Genomic DNA, 22102 nt, shown 5'->3' on the forward strand with positions numbered 1-22102 from the left:
TCATAATTTATAGTCTTACACAGATACCTATATTGCCAAAACATTAAATGATTTTCCCAAAGTTACAAGGTCCTGGAGTCAGGTAACTTTGAGTTCAAATCCTCAATCACATTCTCAAATCAAAGCCTCAGACACTTACTAGCTCTGTGTCCTTGGACCTTTTGTAAACCTTGTTTACCTTTAGTTTCCTCATCTGTAAAATGTGCTGAAAAGGAAATGGCAAACCACTCCAGTGTCTTTGCCAAGAAATATGCCAAGAAAACACCAAATGGGGTCACAAAGAGTCAGACACAACTGAAACAACTGAACAACAGCAAAAATAAACAAAAATGGCTAATTATATGTCTGAGACAGAATTTGAACCCAGTAATCATAACTCTAGATTAGCCTTCTCTACCCTATGATATGATGTTTCCCACTAATAAAGTAATAATAAAAACAATATGAATTATTATTAATTATTAATTCAACTGATAGGAATAATAATCACAATAATATATACATTTTAAGATTTTCAAATTGCTTTGCATATATTACCTCATTTGATACTCACAAGATCCCTAAGAGGTTAGTGCAATTATTATCTCATTTTATCGATTAGGACACTGAGGCTGATCACAGTTAAGAGACTTACCCAGAGTCACACAGGGTTTGAATGTAGACAGGTCTTCTCAACTCAGAGTCCATAGCTCTAAACAATTAGTTAACAATATTATGAAAAAAAATAAAATTACATGATATTTTGATAATACTTTATTGTTATTTATAAATGCTTCATATACATTATCTCATTTGACCATCACAATACTCTGTTATAATTTTGTGTTCTTGTCCCAGACCTACGAAGTCATTTGGCTTAGGGAAACTGGTGAGAAAATTCCTAGGGCACTGAGAGAGGCTAATTAACTTGCTTAGTGTCAAATAGAAAAAAAAAAAGACATCATCATATTATAATGTTAAAAACTACAGTTCAAAAAGTTCTCTAAGACTTGCCCTCAGATTCATATCTGTAAGAGGTAGAGCCAGGTCTCAAATCCAGGTCTTCCCAACTCCATATTGAATGGTCTTTCCACTAAAATCTGTGACCACAGAATGGCCTAATACTGGGATAAGAATCATTGCCTTTCACTGAGTTGCTCCCTTCAAAGAATTGGCCTAGAAAGTCAACATATTATAGCTTTCCTTGGAATGGGGAGCTCAGTTCAATTACATTTATTAAGCACTTCTTATGTACAAGGCAATGGGGATACAAAGATCAAAAATAGGGAGCTGTAAGAAGGCTCAGTGGATTGAGAGCCAGGCCTAGAAATGGGAGGTCCTGGGTTCAAATGTGGCCTCAGACACTTCCTAGCTATGTGGCGCTGGGCAAATCACTTAACTCCCATTGCTTAGCCCTTACCGCTTTTCTGCCTTGGAACCACACAGTATCAATTTTAAGATGGAAGGTGAGTGTTGTTTTTTTTAATTAAATAGCCACTGTACTCAAAAAGCTTATGTTCTTATGTCCAAAGGGGATTAAAGGACTGTCTGCCCTTTGATCCAGCCATAGCACTACTGGGTTTGTACCCCAAAGAGATAATAAGGAAAAAGAAATAATAAGGAAAAAGAAATTAAATATTCATAGCTGCACTCTTTGTGGTGGCAAAAAATTGGAAAATGAGGGGATGCCCTTAGATTGGAGAATGGCTGAACAAATTGTCATATATGTTGATGATGGAATACTATTGTGCTCAAAGAAATAATGAACTAGAGGAACTGGAAGGACCTAAGGCTTGAAGAAGATATTTTCTCCTTAGACCAGCAGAGGAAAGAGGTTTTGGATCTGGCTGCTGGCAGCATCAGTAAGATCTCTGGACCTACTTGGATATCAACCAACCGAAGATCCTGGCCCATTTTGATTGAACTCCTGGTGTGAGATTTGGATATTAGAAAGTTAATGCTTAGCTTAATTAGATAGTTTTAGTTAATTTATAGATATTAGGTTTTAAGTCAAATATAAGTATAGTTTACATACACATAAAAACCCCTGTTCCTTCCTACCCTTCGAACCAATAAATATGAATTTATTTATTTGTTCCCTCTTATTCTTTCCTCACCCCAAATCCTATCATAATGCATGTGAACTGGAATGACCTCCAGGAATTGATGCCAAGTGAAAGGAGCAGAACCAGGAGAACACTGTACACAGAGACTGACACACTGTGGTACAATTGATGTAATGGATTTCTCCATTAGTGGCAATGAAGTGATCCTGAACAACCCAGAGGGATCTTCAAGAAAGAACAGTATCCACATTCAGAGGGAAAACTGTGGTAGTAGAAACACAGAAGAAAAACAACTGCTTGATCACATGGTTCAATGGGGATATGATTGGGCACGTAGACTCTAAAATATCACCCTAGTGCAAATATTAATAATATGGAAATAGACCTTGATTAATTACACATGTAAAACTCAGTGGAATTGTGCATCAGCTATGGGAGAGGGTTGGAGAGAGGGGAGGAAAGAACATGAATCTTGTAACCATGGAAAAATATTCTAAATTAATTAATTAAATAAAATTTTTTAAAAATGAAAGAAAAAAAGCTTATGTTCTACTGAAAAAATAAATCACATAATATGACTACCATGATATGGCCGCCACCCTAGTTCAGGACCTTATCACTTTTGCCAACATTATTGCAATATTGTCCTAATTGATATCATGGCCTTCATTCTTTTCCCCTCCTAACCTATCATTCACAAAGCTGCCAAACTGATGTTCCTAAAACAGATATCTGATCCTGCCATCACCCTATGTAAAATCCTTAAGACCTTCTCATTTCTTCTAGATTAAAATAGAAAATCCTCAACTTGACATTTGAATTTTGTCTCACCATGGCTCCCATTTACCCTTTTAGCCTTATTTCAAGTTTCTCCCCTTGATACACTCTCTAATTGAATGAGTTCTCAAGACACAACATTCTATTTCTTACCTTTCTTTTTTGGCCTCCTATGTCAAGATTGCATTCTCTTCTCACCACTACTCAGATGCCAACCCCTCCATGAAGCCTTCCAGATCTCCCCATTTATGAGCACTTTCTTCCTCTTGCATTCCTTTGAATATTCCTGTCATATTTTGTGACCTATTAAAGGAAAAATCATGCGTCTAGCATATATCATTCATATGTCCTACACAGAGCTTGTGATATGTTTTTGTATGCAGTGCATGAACCATGAGCCACCTTATTAGTGTGTCATATGTGGTATTGTGCAATTTATTGTGCCAAACTAGTGTCCAATATCATGTTATAGCTATGTGATGGCACTCCCTGTTACACCTGTCATATGATGTGTACCATGCTATTTAATGTCTGATATAAGACAGAACACAGATGTCACAGGAAATAGATTCCTGGGCTTGGAGTCAGAAAGATCTGAGTTCAAATCTTCCCTCAGATATATACTAGCTGTGTGACCCTAAGATAGTTATTTAATTTTGCTATCAGTTTCCTCAGCAATAAAATGCAGATAATAATGGTACCAACATCATAGGTTTGTGGCAAAGCTCCAATGAGATAACCCCTTTGTAAAACTTGCAGCAATACTAGTTATCATTATTCAGACATACACATATCCTATAATGTGACATGATAGGTCATGTTATATATTAAAATATAAAAAAAGAATTTCAAGAGGGAAAAGGGGTCAATAAGGTCTCCTGAAAGAGGGGGCATATGAATTAAACAAGATAAGGAGAAAGTACGTGCCCATCATGAGAGAGCACTTATGCCAAGGGATGAAAGTAAGAGTTGGAATTTCATGTATGGGAGACATAGTCCAACTAGAATAGTTTGTAGTGGGCTCATTTGATTTGAGCAGAGACTGTATGAAGAGGAGTAGTGATAAGAAGTAAGGCTGGAAACCTAATGTGACTCAGATTGTGAAGTTTTTAAAAAATCTTTTCTTCTATCTTAGAATCAATACTTAGTATCTGTATCTGTTTTAAGGCAGAAGAGTAGTAAGGGCTAGGAAATTGGGGTTAAATGACTTGTCCAGGGTCACACAGCCAGAAAGTGTCTGAATCAAGACTTAAGCCCAAGTCCTACCAATCCCAGGACTGGCTCTATCCACTAGCTGCCATTGTGAAGAGTTTTCAAAGCCAAGTTGAGTTTTTTTTTTCCCTAGAGGCAATCAAGATGCATTGAAGATTTTGTTGAGGAGTAGAGATCAGATCTGCATTTTAGGAATACCATTTGTGCAGAAGATGACTTGGAGAGGGGAAGGAATGAAGACAAGATCAGTTAGGACTACTATAAGAGAAGGTGGAAGAATTGAATTCAAACTTTAAAGTAGAATTAGGAGAGGCAGGAGAAAAGCTCTGAGGTTCTAAAAACTGTGACTACTCATAAAAGGAAGCAAATAAAAGATTTACTCATTCAAAACACTGTCTTGGAATTGGAAGAGAATGGATTTTGTCACAGAAACCTAGGTTTGACGCCTCATTGTCTGCACCAATTAACCCGTGTGATACTGGACAAAACACTCAACCTCTCTAAGAATTGGTTTCCTCATCTAAAATGAGGCAAGTGCATGAGGTGATATCTAAAGACAAATAGCTCTAAATCTATTATTTTATACACACATGCATGCACATTCACACTATATATGTATATCTATGTGTGTGTGTGTGTGTGTATAACATAAAATCTGGCACACAAGTAGTCTTCACAAGTGCTTGTTGAATGAATTGATGGTTAATCCATCTAAATAATTCATAGACTGCACTAGGTATTTACTCTTAGGATTCTTTTTTGTGCAACTTATGATTCATTTTATATTACAGCGAATTTCTATTAATCTTAAAAAATATTTTCCACCCATAGGAGCCACATTATTTAAAATTTGTTAATGGTGAAAAAGTTTGTTCATGTTAAAAGACAACACCAAGGAACTGTGAATTGATCCATTCATTTTGGAGATCAATGTGGAATTTTACCTAAAGAGCTGTCAAACTATGCATACCCTTTGTTTCAGGAATGGCACTATCTGGTCCAATTTCTAAGGTGATGAAGGAAAAAGCAAAAGAACTTATAACTTCTTATGGTGGCAAAAAACTGGTAGCAATTGACAAGATGTCCATCAACATCAACAAGAATCCTTGGCTTCCTTCAAGACTTAGTCATCTCCTTCTTTCTCCGATACACTTAGTTCTTCATGCTCTATGTCTCCTGAAATGACCTTCTGGTTACTTAGCAGTATACATAGTATGTCAACTAGAGGACAGGGTTTGTTGTTTTTTTTTTTCATTTTTGTCTAGAAATATATATCTTATGCTTCATAATGAAAATGACTAAACAAATTGTGACATGTAATTGTGGTGGAATACTGCTGTGCCAAACTGCACCCCTGAAATCTGCTAATTAGTAAATAATGTGAAGGACAGTTAGACTATATGACTTCAAACGATATAATATTTGTAAATTGCTTACCACAATGCCTGGCACATAATTGGCACAATGAGTAATTGTTCCCTTCCACTTCTAATTCTAATATGAACTGAAAGGTATTGAAAAAAAAAAACAATCTAACCTCCATCTATCTTTTTAGAATCATTTCACATTACTAGCCTTCATATACTCCATGTTTTAGCCAGACTATTGGACTGATTTCCTGAACTAGGATTCCATCTCCTACCTTCATGCTTTTGCACATGTTGGTCCAAATCTAAAACAAATTCCTTTGTTGTTTACACATTTTAGAATCCTTGGCTTCCTTCAAGACTTAGTCATCTCCTTCTTTCTCTGATACCCTTAGTTTTTCATGTTCTATGTCTTCCGAAATGACCTTCTGGTTACTTAGCAGTATACGTAGTATGTCAACTAGAGGGCAGGGATTTTTTTTTTCATTTTTGTCTAGAAATATATATCTTATGCTTCATAATTATTAGTTGAATTGAATTGAATCAAATTGTTCCACTGAGCAAATACAAATAAGCAAATACAGAAACATGAGATCCAGAAGGTTTGGGGACTAATGAAATACTGACTGTAATGAGTCCTCACATATGTTACCCTATTTCCCTCATGACAGCCCAATGTTTCTCTTCCACTGACCACCGGGTAATGATTTCTTCATCTGCCACAGTCAGCAGATAGGGAGGGAGATGGTCGTATCAGGCCACAGACCAAAGTGTCCTGCTTCAACTGGCTGGGGGAGGTGATGGATGGGCAGCAGATGCTTCTCTCAGTCTCGGACTCTCTCCCTTGCTCGTCCAGTTTAAGGGCTGAAACTCACCAGAAACAGTTCAGCTGTTCAGAAAAGGAAGCCTAGATAGGACTTGGAGTCCTGGACATGATTAACCCTAGAAGTGAGGTCTTAGAGAGAAAGAGCCATCTCCATTTCTCCCCACCATTTGCAAATTGACCTTAAAATAAAGTAATAGGTGGATCCTGGCATTGCTCTTAGATTACGGCTATGAAAATTGATCATTAGCAGTGACATCCCTACTTTCAAATGCCAGGACAGGACAGGACAGTCCAAGGGTCGTTGGCTAGCCAAGCTGAATAAAGTGGAAAGGGTTTGAGTCAGGCCTCCAGGAGGCAAGGCAGTACTGACCTATGGATAATGTTGCACAGACAGACAGGTGTCTGGGTCATTTGTCAAGCACAAGTTAGGGGCACTTTGCCCAATGTGCCTAGTGAAAGTGGAGAATGAGGAGGGAGGGGGAGAGAGACAGACAGACAGAGACAGACAGACAGACAGACAGAGACAGAGACAGAGAGACAGAGAGATTTTTGGTCCTGGGGCATTTCAGTGGCTCAGACAGATGTATAGATTATAGATGACTTGGACTATGTTCCCAAAAGACCATTTTTAATGTGCTTAGCTTAGTTCCAGGCTTAGAAATCATGATCATGCTAGCACTGTAGGCAATGAGACCTTTGTGACAGAGGGACCAAAGGACCCCAAGACTCTTAGCATATGTACTGAGACCCAAAATACCTTGCTTACTCTGGGAATCCTCTGCTGAATAGTTGAGCAATCTTCAGTGAGTTTCCATCAGGGATGTCAAGCTGAGAAAAAGTCTAAAGAGTCTAAGGCTGGTGGAAGCATCTGCTACCCATCCATCACTTTCCACAGCCGATTAGAAGAGTGTTCTGTCTGTAAAATGGACAAGCGATCTCTCTGTGTGTCTCTCTGTCTCCCCTGTTCACTGACAGGCAAAGAAATACTTACCCAGCCCTGGAAGAGAAACTCTAGGCTGTCATGAGGGAATATATTAAAAGCGTGAGAGAATATATCACCATTAGTCTTTGGTGCCGATCAAGTCTCTGGGCACTCTCTCCAGATTCCTGTATGCTTTTTAGGTGCAAACCTACTTCTCCAACTCTTTCTCTGCTGTTAGACAACCAGGCAAAAGTCAGACTTTGAAAGACAGTGAAAGAAATGACTTTAAAAAGATAAAACAATGGGAGAGTTGGTAATCCAAAAGAAAGGTATAGGGGACTATCCTCTCTTCTTCCTTCTTGGCTCTATGAACTAACTGAGATGATCTATTCAAAGGAAGATCCAAGCATAGTGTGGTATAGTAGCCAATGGGCTTTAGTTCAAATCCTAATTCTTCTTTTCACTATTATGTGTGACTTTGAAAGCACCCCTACTTAATTTCTCTGGAAGTTATACAAATGCAAAATGAGAAATTAGGATTTTTTAACTTAAGGTTCAGGTTACAGTTTGTGAATAGATCTCAAGGGACCCATAAATTTGGATGGGAAAAATACATCTTTATTTTTGCTAGCCTCTAACTGAAATGTATTATATCCTTCAATTATGAATGAAAAAAAAACATATTCTGATAAAGGGTTCAAAGGTTTCAGCAGACTGACAGAGGTGTCCATTTCCACCCTAGGACTAAATATGATTTCCAAAATATTTTCCAGTTCTTAATATTTTATCACAAACTGATCTCTTCAGATTGATCTCACATTACTCCCTTGTCATACCCTTTACTTCCCAACCAAACTGGCTTATTTTGTATTCCCCGTACTCGACAATGGGTATCTCACCCTCATGTTTTTACACAGGCAGCCCCTATACCTGAATGGTCTCCCTCTTCATTGCTTCTCCAGATCATTTGAAAAAATGGGGAAACTGAGGCAAACAGGGAAAAGGGACTTGCTCAGGATCACACACCTAGTTTCCTTAAAATCACTAAAAATCTGCCCCTTGGAATTAATTTGTATCTTCATATCCAATTATATGCATACATGTTCTTCCTCAAGAGTGTATAAGATTTTTTGAAAGTTGGAACTATTTCACATTTATCTTTGCATTTTCAGAACCTAGAATAAAACCTTACATGGAATAGACACCTCCCCGCAAAAAGCCCAAACATTCCTTGATTGATTTATTAGTTGCTTTGTATTCAAAGCACCTATCACAGCTCCAGGCAGATAGTAGATGTTTGATAAATTTGTAGTGAATTTAGTTGCTATCCAGAAACATGCTGAATGGTCTAGAAGACAAGAGAAAAGAATGGAGAGGAAAATCAAGGATTGGTTTATGTCCCTCTAGACAACTTCAACTATGCTCCTACTTTCTTACAAGTGTGGTGAACATACATGTCTTTCAGTGATGTATCTTTTGCCCAACTCCAACCTCCTCCCTTCCAAAATTGTTCACATCTGTGGCCCACACTTTCATTTCATCAGTACTTTATTGATCTCCCAGAAAAAAAGAAAAGACTACTGTGGCAAAGTCAGATAGAAGAGTGGGGCCGGGGGTGGGGGGAGGGAAGGGAAAAAATGGACCTGATGAAATCCACATAAATCTAAACCTGTTACTTTCTGTTAATGATGTGCTGCTAGTTAGTTCTGAGTTACCTTCATCCTTTTCAAACCAACCTCTAAATTAAAAAAAAAAAACATTCCATATATGGCTGTTTGACTGATAGAACTTGAAATAAGATCTCTTGGGTCCTTAAAACTTCTCAGTTGCTCTATGTTGAGTATTCCATATGTTTACCGGCAGATTAATTATTAAAACTAGAAAGGACCACTAAGGTTGTCCAGTACAACCCTTCATTCTCCAAATGAGGAATTGCTTTCTACTTGAGGTCTCAGTTTCTACTTCCCAGTTCCATGAGATTCAAGTGACCAATCAGTCATTTATAAAAACAGACAAATCAATCAGTTTTTAATTGGGCATTTAGTGTTTGTGTTCAATTATTTCCTATCACTAGACCAAAGTGAATTATTCAATTTATTGGCACTTTAGAAAGAATGCCTCTGTATGTAAGAGTGTTGGGACAAGATGTTAGATCTTTAAAATTGGAGAGGACCTTAAATTAATCTACCTGTGGATATGGAGAATAAGAAAATATTCTCCTACCATCTTTAGCCACATTTGTGTTTCCACAACCTAGATAATGCCTTAAATTTAACAAACACCAAAAATACCTATTCTTTGATTGGTTAATTAGCTGTTTTGTATCCTTACCACCTATCACCTTGCCTGCAGATAATAGATGTTTAATAAATTTGTCCTGGATTGAAGTGAATTTAATTAATGTCCAGAAGCATGCCAAATGGCCCAGAAGACAATCTGAATAAATATCATGTTTTCAGGTTCATTACCTGATAATTATGTAATGATTATGCTTACAGCTAACATTTATATAATTCTCTGATATGTATAAAACACTTGAAATTAATTATCTTATTTGATCCTCACAACAATCCTGTAAGGTAGATGCTGTTATTGTCCCCATTATACACATTAGCAGAGTGAGAGAACGAGAGGTTAAATGACTTGCCCACAGCTATCAGGTGTGCAGGACAAGATTCAAACCCAAGTGCTACTAACTCTAAATCTAGTGCTCTATCCCGTATAAAATGCTAATTATATTGCTAAAAACACCTTTTGTTTTGCTTTTCTTCTCTTTGTATTTCACATGATCATATGAATAAAGAGCACAAGGAAACATGAAAAAAGTTAAACCAAAGCAATGTCCTTGATTAACTCTAAATACATTAAAATCAAATTTTTCTAATTCCTGCAGTTGAGTTCCAGGTTTGCTACTTAGCAGTCATATATCACTATAAGCAAGTGATATAACTTCTTTGAGTCTCAATTTCCTCATTTGTAAAATAGGAAGAATAATATTTATACTACATAGTTTGAAGGGGCACTGGGAGGAAAATACTTTGAAGTCATAAAGTGCTATATGATTGGTAACTATTATGATTGTTGTTAGCACATTACCAGCCAAGACAACGCTTATTTCTGTTTTCATTTATCACCTCCACACCCATAATCAAGAGGCTAGAATTAGATACTGCAGCTTGGGCAGTGTTCCACAGGCCGCCAGAGCAAGTCTTTCTAATTTATAACACCTAAATTCTAGAAGGCATTGTTGTTTTTTAAAAATGCCACAGTGACTGAGTTGGGGGGGGACTAAAAAAAGGATTGTGATACATTGTATTTTGAAACTGAGTTAATGTTTCACATTAAATTTCTTGCTAAATATTGAATTTTTAAAAAAATAACTATCAGAAATATCAGGGATATGAGAATAAATGTAAAAGAATTTTTAAATATTATTATCCACCGTGGATAAAAAATAAATAAAAATAAAATGGATTATCCACTATGACCAGGTGGGATTTATACCAGAAATGCAAGGCTGGTTTAACATTAGGAAAATCATCCACATAATTGACCATATCAGTATTCAAACTAACAGAAATCACATGATTATCTCAATAGACTCAGAAAAAAACCTTCAACAAACTACAACACCCATTCCTATTAAAAATAAAATAATAAAAAAATAAAAAGGGGGTATCTGGGTGGCTCAGTGGATTGAGAGCCAGGCCTAGGATGTCTTAGGTTCAAATCTGGCCTCAGACACTTCCCAGCTGTGTGACCCTGGGCAAGTCACTTAACCCCCATTGCCTAGCCCTTACCACTCTTCTGCCTTGGAGCCAATACACAGTATTTACTCCAAGACAGCAGGTAAGGGTTTTAAAAAAATACTAGAAAGTATAGGAATAGAAGGGTCATTCCTCAAAATAATAAATACTATGTAAAACCATTAGCAAGTATCATCTTCAATGGGGATAAGTTAGGAGACTTCCTAATAAAATCAAGAGTGAAGCAAGGACGCCCATTATTACCATTATTATTTAATATTGTACTAGAAATGCTAGCTGTAGCAATTAAGAAAGGAAAATAAATTGAAGAGATTAAAGTAGACAGTGAGGAAACTATCACTATTTGAAGATGATAGCATGGTATACTTAGAGAACTCAAGAAAATCAACTAAAAAGCTAGTGTAAATAATTAACAACTTTAGCAAAGTTGCAGGGTACAAGATAAACCCAAATAAATCATCAGCATTTCTATTTATTTCCAACAAAAATCAGCAGCAAGAGTTAGAAAGAGAAACTCCATTTTAAAATCATTCTAGGTAACATAAAATATTTGGGAATCTATCTGCCAAGACAAACTCAAGAATTATATAAACACAACTACAAAACACTTTTCACACAAATAAAACTAAATCTAAACAATTGGAAAAACATTAATTGTTCATTGGTAGGATGAGCTAATATAATAAAAATTACAATTCTCCCTAATTTACTTATTCAGTGACATGCCTATCAAAATACCAAAAAACTTTTGTATAGAATTAGAAAAAATCTAACAAAGTTCATTTGGAAGAACAAAAAATCAAGAATATGAAGGAAACTAATGAAAAAATGTAAAGGATGGAGACCTAGAAGTACAAGATCTTAAACTATACTAATAAAGCAGTGGTCATCAAGACAATATGATATTGTCTAAGAGATAGAATAGACCAATGGAATAGACTTGGGTAAATGACTTCAGCAAGATAATGTTTGATAAACCCAAAGATCCTAACTTTTGGGACAAGTACTCACTATTTAACAAAAAACTGCTGGGAAAATGGAAAAAACATATGGCAGCGATTAGGTTTAGATCAGTATCTCATACCCTATACCAAGATAAATTCAGAATGGGTAAATGACTTAAATATAAAGAGGGAAGTTATAAATAAATTAGGTGAACATAAGATAGCATATATGTCAGATCTATGGGAAAGGAAAGAAATTAAGACCAAGCAAGAGAAAGAGAATATTACAAAATGTAAAATGAATAATTTTGGTTATGTTAAATTAAAAATTTTTTGTACAATTAAAACCAATGCAACCAAAATTAGAAGGGAAGCAATTAATTGGGGGAAAATTTTATAACTAAAACTTCTGACAAAGGTCTAATTTCTCAAAATTATAAGGAGTTTAAGTCAATTGTATAAAAAATCAAGCCATTCCCCAATTGACAAATGGTCAAGGGACATGAGTAGGGTGTTTTCAGATAAAGAAATCAAAAATATCAATAAACACATCAAAAAGTATTCTAAATCTCTCATAATTAAAGAAATACACATCATAACAACACTGAGGCACTACCTTACACCTAGCAGTTTGGCCAATATAACAATAAAGGCAAATAATGAATGTTGAAAGGGTTGTGGCAAAATTGGGACACTAATACATTGCTGGTGGCGTTGTGAATTGATCCAACCATTATAGAAGGCAACTTGGAACTATGCCCAAAGGGCTTTAAAAGAATGCATTCCCTTTGATCCAGCAATACCACTAGTAGGTTTGTACCCTAAAGAGATAATAATGAAAAATGTTTGTACAAAAATATTCATAGCCATGTTCTTTGTGGTGTCAAAAATTTGGAAAATGCAAGGGGGTGTCCCTCAATTAAGGAATGGATAAACAAATTGTGGTCTATGATGGTCATGGAATACTATTGAGCTGTAAGGAATGATGAACTAGAGGCTTACTATATGAACTTGAAGAACCTCCAGGAACTGATGCAGAGTGAAATGAGCAGAACCAAGAGAACATTATACACAGAAAGCAAAACACTATGGAACAATGCAATGTTCTTTGCTAATACAAGAAATCCTAAGGGTCCTATGAGAAACAATGCTATTCACATTGAGAGAAAGAGTTGTGAGACTAGAAACACAGAAGAAGAAGAAATGACTTGTTTATGCTTTTGGTTTTAAAAGATTGCTCTATTGCAAAAATTAATAATATGGAAGTAGGTATAAGTGACAACATTTGTATAACCCAGTAGAAATGCTTATTGGATCTGGGAGGGGGGAGGAGAGAGAAATAAAATGAAATATGTAAATGTGGAAAATATTTTAAAAATCATATTTTTAACAAATGAAAATTCCACACAATTGAAATGCTATTTTTGTCAGAAGAATATTGAAAAAATTGATTCTCTTGTTACTTAGATCCCAGGACAAATTATTTTCTCTCTACCCACAAAATGATATTTTCATTTCAAGTTAAAGGAAATGAAAGCAAAGAAGAGGAGTGGGGCAGGGGTGGTGGCGGAGGGAGAAGGGATGGAGAACATATGTTCCTTTATATAAAGGCATTTACCTTCAAAGTTTAAATATTGTGTTAAATTTTTCTCTACCAATGACTGTACTGAAGAAGCAAAAGACCTGCAAATGAAAAACTATTTTTCTCAATTTGGACTTAAATATAGACAACTATTAAATTGGAAAGGATTAGTGTAATACCACCAGCATCATATATGTATAATACTGTATTATATAAAATATGCATAATGTATTATATATATGATATATATGTATTGCATATATAGTAATATATATCCCATATATCCCCAGATCCCCACACTCAAAATATAAGTGAATACTAGAATTTTATGAAACCCAGCTTCAAATCATATTAGCATGGTCAAAATTTAACTAGGAGAGGAATGATCAACAGTATTATATAATGGAAAGAGACTAAGGAATGAGAAAAGGCTAATGGATTTGAAAATTCATCATATCCTTGGAAAGATCAGTTTCCATAGAGTAATAGAGGTGTGAGTCAAAAATAAAAGATGTTAACAGGTGTAGAATTGGGGGCAGTAAGTAAAGATATTCTCTTGAAATTTAACAGTTGAAGAAATAGCAATAATAAGGTAGCTTTAAATAACTGGATGAAGGAAAAGTTTATAAGATTTTTTTAAAACTGAATTTTTTAGGCAAGGGGAAGAGGGCAGAGTGGTAGAGATTAAAAATGAAAGGAGACAAGAAAATAGGTGACTCATAGAAGAAGGTACAGAGAAGTTCGAGGGGTCTAGGATCCATAGCTCAGATTTAGAGATTAGAGTACCCTTCTGAAAAGGGACAGTGGAGAAGTCAATGAGTGGTGTTAGAGAGCTATGCCAAGGAATGGGGGAAGGCAGCTAGCAGCTCATTACACCTTCTGTCCGCAGCTCTGCTTGGTTTCAGCTCCATAGAACACATCCCTCCAGGAATAAACTCATCACTTCAGATCTCATGTCCATGCTGCAAACTTGGATATTCAATACTTTCCCACCTCCCTCAGCTTCTTCCCCTCTCTGATTGAAGGACTTGAGGGGGGAGCACTCAACTCCAACCAAAGCTTTGCTTTGTAGAGAACTGAACTTGGACTGAGTAGTTCACTCTGTCCTGGATGCACACCTCTAATTGATTTCCAGATACCCCCTTCTTGGTGCCCTCTGTTGGTTCCCCAACCTCTTTCCACATTGTCTTTCCCTATTAGAATATAATACATCCTTTTATTTTAGAGATCTTGATTTAAGACTGTCTTTCTTTTTCTTATTTGTATCTCCAGCATTTAGTGCAGGGTCTGACACATAGTAGGCACAAAATAAATGTTTAGAGAATTGAATGACTCCATATTAACAATGAAATAAAATCTTTGCAAAAGCTTGATTTTTTTGTTGTTTTTTTAACCCTTACCTTCTGTCTTGGAGTCAATACTGTGTATTGGCTCCAAGGCAGAAGAGTGGTAAGAGCTAGACAATGGGGGTCAAGTGACTTGCCCAGGGTCATACAGCTGGGAAGTGTCTGAGGCCAGATTTGAACCTAGGACCTCCCATCTCTAGGCCTGGCTCTCAATCCAGTAAGCTACCCAGCTGCCCCCCAAAACTTGATGTTTGCAACAAAGCCATAGTAAGTGACAAGCAGGGTGCATTTAAGAATTTAAGGAGAGTGGAAAAGTTTGGTATAACTACAAAAATAAGATTTCATAATAACTTCTCTAAAGATTTACCAGACAGCAGAAAGAAGAGAAAGTAAAGGACAATATTCCTCAGCCACTGTTGCTTGGCCTAGTGAACATCTTACCTAGTTTAGAGTTAGGAACACCTGAGTTCAAATCCCATCTCTGTCATTTGCATCCTGTGACTCTGAATAATTTATTTAATATCTCTAAGTCTCAATTTTCCTCACCTATAAAATGAGAGGATTAGACTAGATGGCCTCTTAACATCATTTCCAGTTCCAAAACTATGATAGTGTGATGCATGATCTAGATAGTCCTATATCTCCAAAGAGGTTATTTATTCTTAGCCCTGAAATCTAGCCTTCAAAAGAAGAGAACCGCACCATATTTGCTATGGTAAAAAATGACAGAAGCAGCAATGTAAGAAAAATTTTTTGAAAGAGAGAATGAAAAAGGAAAGGTTGCTCCTTGTTGGAAGGATTTTTTCCCTACTTGTAGCTCCAGTTTTTGGCCAACCAATTAACAAGTAATATGTTTTTAAGTTATAGAATCACATTGAGGAATTAGCTGTAAATAAGCTATAGGGTCGAGCTTTGGGCACAATGAGTGTAGGCAATGTCTAAAAAACCAATATCTCTTCTACCATAGAGGTTATATAAAAAATGCAGATCAGTGTAAGATGCCTCTTTCTTCTCCTGCTCACATTTGTATTCTACTCCATTTAAACTCTGAAGTGCACTTATGTCTCAAATTTAACCCAACTTGGAAAGGCATCTCACTCAAAGACTATCTTGTTTATATAGAAATGGAATGTGTCAAGTAACAATGTTTTGAAAGCCCTTGTTATGAGAGTGGAAGAACATAAATGAGAAGTTACTACAAGTGGTAATATAATCTTCTGGCAGTTGTAGAGGAGCTGAACTTTTTGAATCAAGGGTTTACGCTGGGAGAATGTTTTGCTGAATTGTTGCCATGATGATCCATTGGTGTGAACAGCACTTGGTGACCCACAATAATACTCATTGGCTGTTACTTTACAACAATTAAACAAAGAGAACTGTGTTCTTAAAACAAATAATTATGCACTATAAGCTCCCTATATTTCATGATTGAAAGTATCTGTTCATTTTCTCTAGTGAATATTCTTCCCCTTTTCTAGCAGCTGATGTGCAATGTTTTTTTTTGTTTGTTTGTTTTTGTCTTTTCCCAAACAAGTGATGAGAGAATATTGGATTTGTTGGTAAAAGATCTGAGCTCAAGTCCAAGCCCAGTTGCTGATCAAGTATGTAACCTCTGACAAGTCTCAGTTCTTCCAAATGTAAAGTAGAGATAATATACTTACCCTACTAACCTCAAAAGGTTCTTGTTGGAATAGTGGGTAGAGAACTGGTTTTGGAATCAGGAAGACTTGTTTGGTCAAGCACATTTGATATACATACTATCTGTGTGATCCTTGACAAGTCACTTGACCTCTCAATATTCCAGAAAACTCCTGAAGACCGTAATGTACAGAGCAAGCTCTGATTTGTTCTTCAGGGGAAGCTCCATACCTTCAAGAAAACAACAGATTCAGATTACTTTTAAAGTAGTAAGATGAGAGGTACATACTAGGTTGGCAAAGTTCTGACATTCTTGAGAAGCTGGAAGCTTGGCATCTTCAGGAAAGGTAATGATAGACTGCTATCCTGCCTCTCCTCCTAATATAGGAGGGGAAAGCAATCAGTACTTTAATTTATTGCCCTTTCTGGATCTCCTAAGGACTCATGTATTTATAGCCCTTCTGATTAATTTGTTCATTTTTTTTTAAACCCTTACCTTCCGTCTTGGAGTCAATACTGTGTATTGGCTCCAAGGCAGAAGAGTGGTAAGGGCTAGGCAATGGGGGTCAAGTGACTTGCCCAGGGTCACACAGCTAGGAAGTGGCTGAGGCCAGATTTGAACCTAGGACCTCCCATCTCTAGGCCTGGCTCTTAATCCACTGAGCTACCCAGCTGCCCCCCAATTTGTTCATTTTTAATGAGTAGTCTTAGTAATCAGGGGCAAAAAGTCACTTGAACTACCCCTAGGTATGGTTTCTCTATTACTGTGGGACTCATAGACCATATTTGTGAACATTGTTTTTGATCATCTTACTATACAGTTTTGGCTTTTGCAATCAATATGATGGCATTAAAATCATATTTCTAGGCATTATTTATCACTGTTTGTTGGTGTTATTATTACAATGTGTTTTTGATCATACATTTAAAGAAAGAATGAAATGAGAGCAAAAGAAAAAACGTGAACATCAAAGTATCAAGGATTTCAACTCCAAATTTACTTGTTTTTCTAGCTATATATAAAAAGTAAAGAGAGTTAACATGACAGAGAGAATAGAGAGGTAGTCTTTCAGTGAGAAAGACCAGGGTTAATCTTATTCTGACTAGCTGTGTGTCCCTGAGCAAGACCCCAAGCTACTTTCTGTCAACCAATTAACATTTATTAAGCACTTATTCCATTTTAGGAATTATGCTAAGCAAGAAGGATGCAAAAGAAGCAAAAGACAGCTCCTCACTGAAGTCACTGTCTAAAGGGGCAGAAAACAAGCAAATAGATATGTACAAATAAGCTATGTTCAGGATAAATAGGAAATAATTAAAAGAGAAAAGGTACTAGAATTCAGGGGGATTGGGAAAAGCTACCTGTCAGAGCTGAAAGTTTAGCCGGGATTTAAAGGAAGTGGAGATGAGAGAGTAGAACTTTCCAAGTATAATAAAGAGCCAGAGAAAGTACCCAGAGCCAAGAGGAGGGTGTTGATCATGCAACAGTAAGAAGACCAGTGTCACTAGATGGAAGAGTTGTTGTTGGTCCATTTTTGAAGAGCACCAATAACATAATGGAAATGATATCTTGACTGTGTAAAATTACAGAAAGTCATCTCTCTCATCCAGAGTTGTCAAAGTCCAGTGGCAAGACAAAAGTCAAAGTGACTGGTTATGGTCCAGGATATGACCAATGACCTTAGTATATTCAATGTCTGACCAAGTTCTAAGTGCTCCACAGCATCTGCTTCTGCTGCCTTCCTGGCCATTGGAACAAAGTGTTTCCATTCAGATTGAAGAGTAAAGGTGGGAAGTAAGACGTAAAAAAACTGGGAAGGTGGGGTAGAGAAGGCAGGTTATTAAGGACTTTGAATGCCAAATAAGATTTTATATTCCATCCTAAAGGCAATCAGAAACAACTGGAATTTATTGGGTAGGACAGTAACATGGTCAGACCTGAGCTTTTGAAAATCTTTTTGGTGGCTGAATGGAGAATGAATTGTAATAATAGGCTTGAGGTAGACAGAACCACCAATAGGCTATTGCAATGAGTCAGGGAATGAGGCCCTGTACTAGTGTGGTGGCAAAGTCAAAAAAGAGAAAAGAGAAGGAGGCATATTTGAGAGATGTTGCAAAAGTGAAATCAACAGGCTTTGGCAGCAACTTGGGTATGAGAATTAAGAGATAATGAGGAATCCAAAATGACTCATAAATTGTGAGCCTGAGAAAGATGATGTTGTCCTTTACAGTAATTAAGGAGGGGGTGGGGGAAGAAGTTTAGGGGTAAAGGTAATGAGAACCTTTTGAGAATGGGAAGACTAAAATATGTTTGTAGGAAATAAGGAAAGAGCCAATAGACAAGAAGAAATTGAAAATAAGTAATAGAGAGGGAACAGGGGAATGACAAAAGGACTAATCTCTTGGAGGAGTTGGTATAGAATAAGGTTGCTTGTACAGGAAAAGGGGTTAACATTGATAAAGAGTAAGGCCAGCTCTTCATGTGACACGGGGGTGAAGGAAGAACTAGTTAAAGCATATGAGTATTATGAAATGAGAAAGAGGGAAGAATGATCTTTTTTCCTGTAAAATTTTAGACAAGATTCTCAACTGAGAGGGTGAGGGGAAAGGGAACCATGGGAAGGTTGAAAAATGATGAAAAGGTCTATAAAAACAGCTGTAGGAAACGAGATAGTGAATTAATGAGGAAGCTATAGAAAGATTGCCTAGCAGCAATGCAGGCCATGTTATAATAGAATTTATAGTGGGCCCAAATCCTAACATTTGCATGACATTTTCCACCTAAAGGGAGATGATGAGAATGATTCAAGACTGAGGCTTGGCAGGGACCATTTAGCCATATGATAAGGAGGCTAGGGACTCAAGAGAAGAGGATAGTGTAGTGAACTGGTTCACCAAGAAGCCAAGATAAGGAAAAGAGGATAAAGCAGCTAGTGTAGGACTGATGTCCTGGGAGAAAAATGATTCAAGGAATAAAGAGCAGAGTATGATAAAAGAAGGCAGAGAGAAGTTGAAACCAATAGATTATAGTCAGAAAAAGGTAATTTGGGGCTTCTTGAACATGAAGTGATACATTTGTAGATGATGGCAAGATTAAGGGTATCTTTCTTTATGTGTGAGCTGAAGGAATACATAATGGGAAATAAGTAGATTGAAGAACTGAGTAATTATGGTGCTTGAGGGAGTCAGTATGTATGCTGAAATCCTCAAGTCTGATGGAAAGGATTGGCCACAAATGAAAAATTGTGATCCAGAAACTGAATTGATTGAGGAAAGAAGGGAAGTAAACTGGAGGTCTAGACGACAGGTACCAGGGATTTAGATTGGATGATAGATATGGATTGAGTAAACTGGGTGATAGAGGTAGAGAACAAACCTAGAAGTGGCAATAAGGAACAAGTACTCCCACTCCCCTGCCTTGATCAGTAAGCAAAAGAGAATAAAGGTGCAGCTAGTACTGAAAAGGAAAGAGACTATCATCACAGGTGAGCCATGTTTTTAGCAATAGCTAGAAGATGGAAGGAGTGAAAAATGAAACCATTTAAGATGAAGAGAAACCATTGCCTATGAAAAAGGCATTCCAAAGGGCACAGTGGTAGGGATGGATGACTTTGGGTTGGGACTTTGGGGGAGAAGGAATAAAAGTAGTAAGAATAAGGAATAAAATGATAGGTGATGGAGAATGGGACTTGGATAATGATTTACAAGAGTTTAGAATTGCTGGAAGATGTAGGGTATACCTGGATGTGAAAATGTTCTTCAATGAAGAGGTGTCATTCCTCTTACCAGAAGATGCTAGACATAGAACTGTATATAATTGGAGCTTGAGATGGAAGGTGTATGGTCAGAGAGGAGGCCTTGTTTCATTACTCCTTTTCACTCCAAAGACTGAGATTAGACTAAATACTAAATAGGTGGAAGTTGAACCTGCACAGCAGATGGAAATCCCACTCCCAACTGACTTTCCTGTTACTCTTCCCTCAAGGAGCAGGTACAACAGGAGATGGAAGATCTGCCTTCAAAGCTCTTCTTTGCATGAAAGATTTGCCATTTCTGGGCTGGAGATCATCCTTGAAGAAAGAAGCAGTGACACAGATGAAAATTGCTCCACCAGTTTCTAGCAGCTTTCTGCTATAAATCAGGTGGCCACAGCAGAAAGTAGGATTATTTTCTCCCATTGTAGGGGATGGGGATTGTCATTTGGGAGGGCAATTAGAAATCATCTGTTCCCTTGTCTCTTTCCCTCAGGAGACATGCACAACAGGCATAGAAAGTGCTTACTTAGAGTTCTCCTACATTTCTACTTTCTTTGATTATATTCTACAGAGCAATTAATACTTTGCATCTTCACAAGTGAATGCAAGAATTTTCTTCCAGGAATTCCCTGCTTTGCAAAGGTCCAGTTGAAATAAAAATTGAGAGATTCAAAAGTATCTGGCCCCTGGTTTTGCAACAGGAAACTTCAAGATAAGCATGTGGAATAGTGGATAAAGTGGTAAACTTTGTCTCCAGAAACTTGGGTTTGGATTCTGGTTCTATCATGCACAGCTGATTTAGCCTCTTACAGCTTCAGAGACCACATCTCTAAAATGGTATTCATAATGCTTATGGCAGTTAGGTGGAGCAGTAGATAGAGTGCTGGATCTAAAGTCATGAAAACTTATTCTCCTGAGTTCAGATCTGGCCTCAGATACTTACTAGCTGTGTAACTGGGCACTTTAGCCCTGTTTGCCTGAATTTCCTCATCTATAAAATGATGTGGAGGAAGAAATGGCAAACCACTCTGGCATCTTTATCAAGAAAACCACAAATGCCAAGGTCACACAGCTTATGAAAAACAGATTAATTCGCTGAGATACCAGAGGCAGCACAATATAGGTAAGAGTCTGGAGATCTGGATTTCAGAATATGATTGTAACCTGTGACCTAGAACTGATACTCTAGGTCACATGTAGTGGATCAACTTTGAATTAATCAGTATACATTTATTTATTAAGTACCTGCTGTACACCAAGTACTCTGCTAAGCTGTAGGGGTAGAAAGACAAAAATAAGACAGTTTTTGTCCTGAAAAAGAAAAAGAAAACCCCGAATGGAATCAAGAAGAGTTGACCATGACCAAAAAATAATAATTAAGTAGCAACAATAATGCTTATGTTGCCTTACACTCAGGAATTTTAGGGTTAGAAGAGTCATCTAGCTCAATTGTTATCTGCTTTTTCCACAAGAGAAAAATGTAAAGTTTTATATTATTTGTTTCAGAAAGGAAAGCTTTTATACTTATTTCTACTAAATGGTAAATTTAACTCAACAACAACTAAGGTTCTCCTTCCTCCTTGAACTTTCTCCCATTTTCCCTTTCCCATCATTACTGGAAAATCTACTACTCTCTAAACGACCCACCCAAACTCATAAATATTTCTCATGGTCAATTGGGGTGGCAGCTGCTGCGATCACTGTGTGATAAGCCAAAGACCGCAGATCAAAGAGCCACCTGCTGTCCACTTTTCAAGTTCTGGGCAATCCAGGCAATAATATTTTCCCTCATCTATTTGAAACCCTTCTTCAACAAATAAAAGACTCATATCTAGCAGGGCGGAATGTAATGAGATGGAGTTGCTTAATGACAAAAACTGAGTCTATTCACATAGAGGAGCATATTGTCTTGCCAAAATCT

The 22102-nt window shown here is 36.9% G+C and overlaps 1 long non-coding RNA gene across 2 annotated transcripts in view; it reads right to left on the reverse strand.

Annotated features, from left to right (window-relative positions):
* LOC103095756 (uncharacterized) overlaps positions 1-22102 on the reverse strand; it is an 82579-nt gene that overhangs the window by 11424 nt on the left and 49053 nt on the right. The window contains exons 2-4 of one of the 2 annotated variants that reach the window (XR_008916649.1): positions 16459-16657; positions 2976-3125; positions 635-691 (exon numbers count right to left, since the gene is read on the reverse strand). This is a non-coding gene — a long non-coding RNA (uncharacterized LOC103095756). Of the gene's footprint in view, positions 1-634; positions 692-2975; positions 3126-16449; positions 16658-22102 lie in introns of both variants that reach the window. The other variant, XR_462886.3, reaches the window with a different exon arrangement.

The sequence above is a fragment of the Monodelphis domestica genome, chromosome 2 (genome assembly GCF_027887165.1).
Source record: "Monodelphis domestica isolate mMonDom1 chromosome 2, mMonDom1.pri, whole genome shotgun sequence".
NCBI classification, from domain to species: domain Eukaryota; kingdom Metazoa; phylum Chordata; class Mammalia; order Didelphimorphia; family Didelphidae; genus Monodelphis; species Monodelphis domestica.